Source organism: Phoenix dactylifera, unplaced genomic scaffold, assembly GCF_009389715.1.
Source record: "Phoenix dactylifera cultivar Barhee BC4 unplaced genomic scaffold, palm_55x_up_171113_PBpolish2nd_filt_p 000184F, whole genome shotgun sequence".
In the NCBI taxonomy this organism is placed as follows: domain Eukaryota; kingdom Viridiplantae; phylum Streptophyta; class Magnoliopsida; order Arecales; family Arecaceae; genus Phoenix; species Phoenix dactylifera.
The window spans coordinates 181,256-188,596 of NW_024067713.1; positions in this window are offsets into that span (position 1 = coordinate 181,256).

The window sequence follows — 7,341 nt, forward strand, 5'->3', positions numbered from 1 at the left end:
CACGAGTCCCCTCCAAGGCCGACTCCAATTCGGCCATCTTGGCTTCAAGAGATCGGGTTCGGTTGCGGGTGTTGTCGGCCGACTGCTGGGCCTTCTCCCACCTCTCCCGGAAGTCGGCAGCCTTCCGGGACTGCTTTTCGGCTCGCTCCTCCGCCTTCCTGATCTCGCTTTCGAGACCCGAGGCAACCTTGAGTTGCTCCTGAGCCTCCAACAGTTGCCTTCGAGGGCGGCGAAGCCGAGTGCCCGCTCTTCGGCCACCTGGAGCCTCGTCTCGAGGTCCCTGGTCGTTCTCCCCGCCGCAGCCTGGCCTCCCTCCTCTACAGCTTTCAGTCGGCTCTCGGCCTTCGCCAGGAGCCTCGCCTGTTCCTCGTGGCTCTCCTCCAGACGGATCATGTACTGGGCGAGCTAAGAGACAGGAAAATGAGAGCGTCAGACGGGGATCAATAGAGCCTATAAATGACGAAAGCGACCAAAAGAACACTCACCGACATGAGACAGACGCAGCTGGCAGCTCCAACTTCAGGGATACCCATCTGCCGACCTGCCTACGGTCCCCCTCCAGCAGCACGTCTCGACGATGTTTCGGGCGCCGGCGAAAGTGAAGGCCGACCCCGACTTCGCCCCAGAGCCGGATGGTGGTTCTGCAGCCTTACCCTTACCCATCGCTTGGGGGAGAGTCATGCCGACCGTGCTCGGGGCGGGGGCCGCGCCAGAAATCGACAGGGTCCCGCTCGGCCGGGGCCTCGGCGCGCCCCTCCTTCCCGTATCATCCGAAGCCGACCGAGTCGAAGGCCGGGCTGGGGACCGACCGCGTCCGACTCGGCCGTCTCGGGCGCGCCCGGATGACACCTCCAGAAAAATGGTAGTCTCATCACCGGAGGGCTGATGCGGCGTCAACTGTCGGTCCGAGCCCGCGGCGTCCCCCTGATCGGTGGGCCCGGACCCGTCTGTCGGCGTCGGAGTCGCCTGCTGGCGGGGCTTCTTCGCCGGTGGGACCCCCGCTCGGAGGAGTCCGTTTCTTCCTCCGGACCGCTTCCAGTAGGGACGCCCTACTAACAGCCATTGCCTTGTCCGACTGCATGACGTCGTCGATTTCTGCAAAAAGGACGAGATGGTTAGAAACTGAGAAACTGATGGAAAGAAGAAATGAAAGAGGAGAAAAGAGCTAAAAAGAAGAAGTAGTGGCGGGCTCACGGTCGGCGGGGACCGAGCTCAGACCGACGTTCACCAAGGCATCCTCGGAAATAAGGCGAGCCACCGGGGGGAGCCGGCCCTCGGCAACCAACCCCCTCAAGACGGCGACGCCATCGGACTCCTCCCTCGACAACCTCGATAGACCGATCGGGGACTTCATCGGCGTCTCCCAGGTTGTCCCGATTCCCCAAGAGGGATCTACGTCGATGAAAAAGAAACGCTCCTTCCAGCCATGAATGGAGGAAGGAGCCTCCTTGACGAGGCCGCACCCCTCGCCGCGCCGCAAAGCACCACCACCCTCTGTCCCGGGGGTGGCCGTTCAGGCCGTAGCATTCCCAAAAGACGTTCAGGGTGGCGAAAACCTCGTGCATGCGGCAGAGAACCTGGAAGGCCGTCAGGGTACGCCATGAGTTCGATACCAGTTGCGTCGGCGCCACTCTTAAACCTCGAAGCACCTGCACGACTAAGTCCGAGAGGGGAAAGCGGAACCCAGCCCGAAGGATGTCCTCATTGATGGCGACCTTCCCTGGAGGAGGATGGGACATCCTCTCCTCAGGCCCCGGAAGCGTAACGTTGCAGGCTTCGGGACGGTGGTACCGGCCACGAACCTATCTAGGTCTTCGGGGACCAGCTCCGACTGAATGCGGTCCGCTCTTACTTCGTCCATCCCTAACGGCCAGAGAATCTACGGTCAGGACGGGGTCAAGAGGGGAGAAGGGACCGGAACGACTGGGGTACACTAATACGAAAGGAGAAAGTACGGAGAGCCCTAAAATTGAAGAAGTGGGGCAACTCACCGGAAGGGAAGAAGAACGGCTCCGAGAGCGTCCAAAGAGGAGCGAACCGAACAGTCCGACAGCAGCACAAGGGAGAAACTCGAGGATGCCTGTGGAGAGAAAGGCGGACGGGGGAGGGCCCCCCGGTTAATAGGCGGAAAGGCGGGTGACGCCTCGGTGACGCCAGACTGCCCGAAGGATCGTTCGCGCCCCCAAAGGCGAATCGACGCCATTAAGGAAGGGATGTCCGCCGAAATCCGCAGACCGCCAGATCAGCGACAACCGCATACGCATAAGAAGGCGGGAGCTCGGAGCGCGCGCGCCTTTCCGAGGGATGGCGGCAATCTCGAAGCATCACTCCCTTCACCCGTTCCCCTCCTGGTCCAGGCTCGGAAGTGGGGGGCTACTATTACGGGGAAACTTAGCCACCATGCCCCACGTACCGGTACGCGCCGCCCAGGGAAGACTAACGGCTGCCCCTTGATCCAGCAATGCCGACCTCGGGTCGGATATCTTCGGCTTCGCAGCCCGACCCGAGTCGGCTGCCCTTGGTCCAGCAATCCGACCCCGGGTCGGATATCTTCGGCTCCGCAGCCCGACCCCGGTCGGCTGCCCCTTGATCCAGCAATCCGACCTCGGGTCGGATATCTTCGGCTCCGCAGCCCGACCCCGAGTCGGGTGCCCCTTGATCCAGCAATCCGACCTCGGGTCGGATATCTCGGCTCCGCAGCCCGACCCCGAGTCGGGTGCCCCTTGATCCAGCAATCCGACCCCAAGTCGGCAATCTCTTGACAACAACAGACTGTTCCCCTGAGGCACGCCGCGGCCCCCTGCTCCACTACTCCCTGCAACGGCCGTATCCGGCGCTGCCCCACGATCCCCTGTAACAGCCGTACAAAGCGGAGCTCCACTACGCCCTGCATGGCCGTACCCGGCGCTGCCCCACGACGCCCTGTAACGACCATGTCAGTGGCAACCCCATCGTGCCACACGATGACCAATCCCCAAAAAAAACCCCCAGCCTGATATATATGCGGCTGGGGGAAGGGGAGGGTAAGAAAGATTTTCCAGAGTATTATCTTACCTGCTACCTCTTCTTCTCCTTCGATCTCCCCTAACTTGATCGTCGGAGGGCCCCACTACCCCGGTGGTGGTGCGAGGCTTGCTTGTAGGTCTCCCGGCGGAAGGCGGAGCGCAACCGAAGTAATTCCAAGGGAACCCATTCGCACCGCTGTGCCAATCGTTCTCGTTTGGACCCCCAGCAACAAGATCAAATTATCTCATTTTGTTCGACAAAACAATCGTAGTCAAATTAAAAAAAGGAAGAAGAAAAGAGGTTTTGGAATAGTTCCTGTTCCAAAAAAAAAAAACAAAAAATAATTTCAATCAAAATTATTCAAATGCATGCTAACAGCTGTTAGTTTTGCTGCTTGGTCCTCAACTCTTCATGAGAGAGGTTCGCCTGATGGCAAATAACTACCATATTAATAGAGGGGAAAAAAAGAAAATAAAAAGATTGAATAAGTTTGTTAGTTCAGATTTATTGATTTTTTTCTTCAGAGTTATTTTACTCATTCCGCTAACTCAGACAAAATTATTTTCAAAAAAAAAAAATCTGAATCCTTTCAAATTATACAAAGTCAGAAGCCATCATTGAATGATACGTGGACATGGCGTGACTGAACTAGATCTCTCCTGTAACTGAAAATGTGGATCCAAACTCTTCAAATAAACGGGTCTTATAATTGAAACATTGGTTAATTGGTGTGAGCACCATTTCTTAATCAGAGTCTTCGTCTCATGGATGTTTTAACTTGGAAAGCGTAATTCAGAAAACCAAACAAAAAAACATTGCATTTTTTGAGACGTCTATGATCTCACTCAAACCATGTCAAATAATGCTGAAGAACTTGAGAGAAACTTGGAGATATGCAGCAGCTCAATCATGGCAATCTATATATTGCAAAAAGATTGTAATAAGAAGTTAACTAGGCGAGGAGACTCTCTCATATAATGACCGCCATGTAAGAGATATCAAATATTTGTTTTAAAAAGTCTATGATTTATAGGATCCATGTCCCTGCAAACTCATGAACATGCCATAATGTATTTTATACTGTTCATAGGTGGTCATTAGACTAGAAGCACGGCTCGTCATCTTGAAAATTTTTGCTAAGCAGATGAATGATTTATGGGTGTGTTTTATAAATTTTTTACTATCATACATAAACACAGTTTGTTGCTTTGTTAAGAGCTCGTTGGATTTCTAAAACACGTGAGGTACAATTTAATATTTAATTGGTCCCATTACAGAAAGAGAATTTGGACTAGTCTGGTGCTTGTGGATCTTTATATATATACATGTACACACACATATATATACATACATACATTAGAATAAGGCATACTTGGAGGGCGGAATATTGAATTTGAAGGACTACATACAGAAGATTAGAATACAAAATAAACAAACTATAAATCTACTTAAAGAAGATTTAAGCGTAGCTTGATAGCCCTGAGCAGCCATTGTTGGTTATTATAGCAATATCTTGCGGAAGATAAAAGCACAGAAATGGAATAGATCTTTCTCTCGCTCTCCTCCTTCATGCCCGTCTCCTTATGGGATGGGTGCCTCCAAAAACGTAGGAATCTTAATACCCTAGGATTTTTCTAGGGAAGATATATATATAAGTGGAGTGGGACTAGTCCGATTAGTAATGTTAATGGGTCCACCCATTACAGAGCCCATTAACCAAATCAGGCTTACACCAATACTTGCTATACCACATCACTAAGACAACAAAGCCCAAAATAATCATATGATCACAAATTAATTATGAGCTTCCTAATATTCATTCAGATAATAACTTACCCTGCATTACATAACAAATTAAATTAAAATCAGTCAATAATCAATGGAAGCCCACCTTATGAGAAATTCCAACATTCTCCCACTTGGGTGACATTGATTAAGACTTTAATTTTTTTAAAGAAAATATATTTATTGTATAAATATATGTAATTTGAAAATGACTCTTGGGATAAGCTTACCTCAAGTGGCCACATATAAATATCCTAAATGAGCAACATCTTAAGTCAAAAATTTGATCAAAACCACTAACTTTGAATCATAGCAGTCTTTATATCATTTACCAATACAAGACCTTTCTATAGTTACAAATGTTAGTAATCTTATCGATATGGATCTCAATAATATAGTGTATGTAGTGTAAACTTTATATCCTTATGTAATCAAAAATACAAAGTTCATTGTCGGTCCACTTTATGATCTCAAATGAAACCCCTTTATGCTTTCAAATGAAAGCTGTTATAATAACTTTAAGCTTATGTCACAATTTCACCTTTATATATCAAGACAAATCATGATATCAATTATAGCATAAGCAATACTTTTATGCTTAAGCAACACCTTTATACTTAAGACTATCATTTAAACAACATTTACAAACAACCATATATAGACAAAGGTAAATGTGTTATTCCAATATGAAAATAATGGAAAAGATACTTTATGGTATTCAACTAATACTTAACAAAACAATACTCCCACTAACCAAATACATCAAAAGACCCCAATAGATCCATGTTTTCAACATGTTTAACAAACATATTGGATCTAAGTACTTTGGGCAATGGATCTCTCAGGATTGCAACAGTTTCTATATGCTTAATAACGATATCTCTCTTTTTAACTGATCTCTGAATGTGAGATACTTTATCTGTATATATTTTGAGATGCTATAATTCTTAGTATTCTTTGAAAAGAACATGACTGCACTATTATCATAATAAATCTTAAGTAATTTCATATCATCCATGCAACCAACAAAATCAGAATCACAATATCCAGTTATCTTAAGATTATCAGACATTTTATATGCAAGAATAAAATTTTTGGTTTTCTGTAAATACCTCATAACCTTCTTAGCTGCTTTCCAATACTTCATACCCAGATTTTCCATATATCTGCCAAGCAGGGCCGGCCCAAGCCCTAGGCGACCGAGGCGGTCGCCTAAGGCCCCGGGCCAATGGAAGGCTGACCAAAAGGAAGCAAAGGCCCCATATAAAATGGGATCTGGAGCTGGCTACGAGTCTTCCCCCATGATGGAAGGGAGGTGGAGAGTTTCCTAGCCTACAGAGGGGCAATTTGGGAAGTTGGGGACAGTAGTTTTGTTTTGGGTGGGGAGAGAGAGAGAGAGAGGAGGGATTTGGTTGGCTTGATAGACGCCTGAAGCCACTCTTATCCTTCATCCCTTCTCTTTTTTGGTTTTGGTCTTGGTTTTCCTTCCCTCACATTACTCCTGATCCAGCTGGGCCATCCGGAAGAAAGATAGGGGATTGGAGATGGACTTCTTGGAGGGTGGAGATTCTTTTAGTTTTCTCCTCTCGGTTTCTTCTCCCCTCTTGGGATTCATCTCATCACACATAGCTTCAAGCCACTATCTATTGGGAATATGCAATAGCTTGCTCATATGAGATTGGATCAACCACATGACCAATATCATAGTCACTCTCACCTAAATAGACCACATAATCATTAGGAATGGCTGGTCTTCTTTCTCTAAGTGATCTTCTTACTGGTATTTCATTAATTGGCCATGGAGGTGCCATAATCGATTCAGCTATCTGCTGTTGTTCTTCCACTGCCTTTTCAACGGAATGAAATGACCTTTTCATGGACAACAGGAATATGAACAATAACATGTCTTTCCTTCAATGTCATATCTTTAGTATGAGAACATCTGCAATCGTCCATATTAGACTCTAGAAACCTAGCATGAATAGACTCAACAATCTTTGCTCCTCCGTTAGGGTAGTAGAGCCTGTATCCTTTAGAATTTTTTGGATAGTCAATGAAATAACAATAAGTTGTTCTAGGTCCAGACTTATTCTCTAACGTTTATAAATTTTAACCTCCATAGGGCAGTCCCAAATGTGAAAGTGATTAATACTAGGCTTCCTTCCAACCCACAACTCAAAAGGTGTTTTGGGAATTGCCTTACTAGGAACCCTATTTAAGATATAGATGGTAGTTCTTAAAGCCACCCAAAGATATCTTGGTAAAATGTACCCACTCACCATGCTTCTTACTATATCCTTAAGAGTGCGATTACGCCTCTTAGCCATGGCATTTTGCTCAGGAGTTTCAGACATGGTATATTGAGCAACTATCCCATATTTCTGCAAGTACTTGGCAAATGGTCCCATTGTTGGCCAAATTCACCATGTTGACAATAATATTCGCCACCACGATCAAATCTCACCACCTTAATTATCTTCCCATGTTGCTTTTCCACCTCAGTTTTATAAATTTTAAAACTGTGGTAAAGAATGTAATGTGAATTGAAGC